Source organism: Arachis ipaensis, chromosome B06, assembly GCF_000816755.2.
Source record: "Arachis ipaensis cultivar K30076 chromosome B06, Araip1.1, whole genome shotgun sequence".
Lineage (NCBI taxonomy): Eukaryota > Viridiplantae > Streptophyta > Magnoliopsida > Fabales > Fabaceae > Arachis > Arachis ipaensis.
This window is the reverse complement of record NC_029790.2, coordinates 122,188,019-122,190,983: the sequence shown is the minus strand read 5'-3', so window position 1 is coordinate 122,190,983 and position 2,965 is coordinate 122,188,019. Positions and strand designations below refer to the sequence as shown.

At 35.5% G+C, this 2,965-nt stretch overlaps 1 long non-coding RNA gene across 1 annotated transcript; it reads right to left on the bottom strand.

Annotated features, from left to right (window-relative positions):
- On the bottom strand, window positions 459–1,371 carry LOC110264154. The gene is made up of 2 exons (XR_002349887.1): window positions 983–1,371; window positions 459–660 (listed from the first exon to the last, which is right to left on the bottom strand). It is a non-coding gene; the product is annotated as an uncharacterized LOC110264154 (long non-coding RNA).

Sequence of the window (2,965 nt, the reverse complement as noted above, 5' to 3'; positions counted from 1 at the left end):
TACAAATCTAAAATCTAGAATCTTGCATTAATAGAAAAACCAGAAGGATCACCAAATCTAGAATCTTGCATTAATAGAATCTTGCATTGAGCCACAACACCAATGGTTTATCTTGAGGGTTGGTGATGGCTTCAAAAAACCAATAGAAGAGTCCTCTTCCTCCATTATTGGTGTTATCATTAACGGTGACATAACCAGCATAGTGCTTGAAATCTACAAGAGGCTGGCCAGGCAAGTTAGTCACAAGGTCATCAATGGCACTGTTGTTATCTCCTGCTGCTACTATTTCATGTTTCAATGACAGGTAAAATTGAATAAGAAAAATATTCACATTAGAAATCTTCAGGTATATATTAATCTCAAGTGTACGCAACAATCAAAAGCTCGATAAAAGCAGCAAGGAAATTCTTTTTTTATGTTGTTTTTACTTGCTCAAAGTCTTTTAACTTTTTGCTTGATTTTCTTGCAAGGAGTGAATAAGGCATTCCTTATGTGTCAAGCACTGAAGTTGATGACATTGTTGATGTTCAAACCCCAATTCTTTTTCAGTTGGTAAGTATATTCAAAAGTCTGCAATATTTCGTTGACAGATGTTGCAAGAGCATTTGTCATGAGTCATGACCTTATTTTGATTCTTGGATATTGATAAAAGCTGAAAACCTACAGGTTCATTCAAAAAATTTGACACCAAAATTGAGCATTTGCCATCAGGTCACTTACTCAGTTACTCAATACCTAACCTTAATTCAATCTTTCCTTTAACACCAAAATTGACCTTTTTCATGAATTTGATTGGATCAATAATCAATCAATCTAAGACAGTTGTAAAGCACAAAAAAATATGAGATCTATTTTAAGTCTTTGGAGTAATCATAAACTCCAAGAAAACTCACTAATACAGTAAATATAAAAAACAAAAGATAAAAAAGGAACAAGAAGAGCAGCAACATGCAAATAAGACCTTGAGGAAAAAGTTAATTACCTCAACTTCCTTCATCCAAGAAGTAGCCTTCTGAACCTACTCACTCTCCTAACCTTTGATGACAGCATCTTCTCTCTTGAATCTGTTGTTAATCTTTGCAATCTTGTTGTTCTGCCATGCTGATATCTTTGCATTAACCTCCTCCTTCTTCATCCTTTGCACTGAAACCTCTTCAACTACTTGATGATGATGATGTTGATGTTGATGTTGATGATGACCACTACTAGAACTTGCACCACCACTACTAGAATATAAACTCATCAACATTGGCTCAGAAAAAAGATTGATTTTAGTAAATAAAAAGCACCTTGGGTATCTGCAAGATCATTATATATTGCTTGAAGGTGTTGAACAAGTCCTCAAGTGTCTAATCCATTTTCGTGTTGTTCCATTTTGTCTTTATTCGAATCTTCTTCACTAGAATTAGGCCTATCACGGGAGGAGAAACTATCCTAAACACTAAGTGTATAACATCCTTTGGTCCTATTGTTGAGATAGCAATAATTAAAAATCAACTTTAAGCTTAATGAATGACGAATTGAGTTGTGACTAATCAAACACAAGATGCTAGGGTGATTACATTTTTAGCTAACTTAATATCAAGTTTCACTGAACTTCACCAGAAATTAACAAAAAGCATTTATCCTAGAGCCTTCCAAGACCAATACACAATGAAATAAACCAAATGTTGGAAATCATGTTCAATCTTGACCTTATATATAGAAATTGATTAGAACATTCAGGACTAGACCACACAGGAAAAGATCCTGCAGTGTTTGTGACTTTGTGCAAAAAGCTACTACTGAATCTTGTGATTAGAAAAGGAAGAAACATAAATGATTGATAATTAAAAAAATTCATAATCAACTAACAATTAAGTGTTTGACAATAATTATGTGCGTTGAATTCATCACTTGTATTACTATTATTGGCCACTTAGAAAAAAGTAATAGCATTAACTAGTTACATTCCAGAACAAGAAACATAGAACAAAAGAAATCAAAATTTTGAACATAAAAGATGCACGTTTTTTTTATAAAATAAGTGTACAGAAAATTTTTTTATGCTGTTGTTAGGCACTAATTCCACCTTCTATGGGTTAATTCTAGTTTAGATTTTGGTAAGTTTTTATGATTTAGGAAAATTTGAAGTGGTTTATTAGTTGGAATAAGAAAAGATTATGCCAACAAAAAAAAAAAGAAAAGGAAATTCATAGATCAAATCAAGCTGTCACAGATCGGAAAACCTAGCTAGGAATATATGTCACAAAAAACATGGATACTTGAATACATGGATACAATAGTTGTTGAAAAGATAACATGTGTGGCAGAGAGAGCACTGCGACGACGGCGATGAAGGGAGCAGACGTGCGACGAGAGCGGCGGAGAGGGCTCTGTGATGATGGTGACGAAGGGAGCAACCTGATGCGAGCAGCGCCGGAGGGGCTCATGCGATGCGAGCGGCACCGGTGGAGAGAAGAATAGCTCGTTGACGCCTTGACGGAGAGAGGAGAAGCTCGTTTGATAATGTGTGGTGTGAATGGAGCTCGATAAGGTGGGGACGTTTAACTCAATATTTCCGACGGAAAATTTTAAATTACAGACAAATTTTCTGTATGTAATAATTTAATAAAGTGCAGCATTTTTGTCCATTTAATTACAGACGGATTTTTCGTTGGTAACCATTTTCCACGAAAAAAATTAATTTTTCCGACAAAATTATCAACGGATTCTCTTTTCCGTCTGTAATTTATGCTAATTCATTTTTTTTGGTTTCTGATAAAAAATCTCTCCCGAATTCCGTCTGTATTTTCGTGGGATAAAATCCGTCAAAAATATCCGTCTGTAATAACTAGTTTTCTAGTAGTGTGTACGTGATATCCCCGTAGAACTACGATGGATCCACCACCGCCAACGGCATCACGTGGTACGACGTAGCAGGTCTGGCCGTGGCCAAGGCTGATGAAGTGGAGCTCCTCTTCCG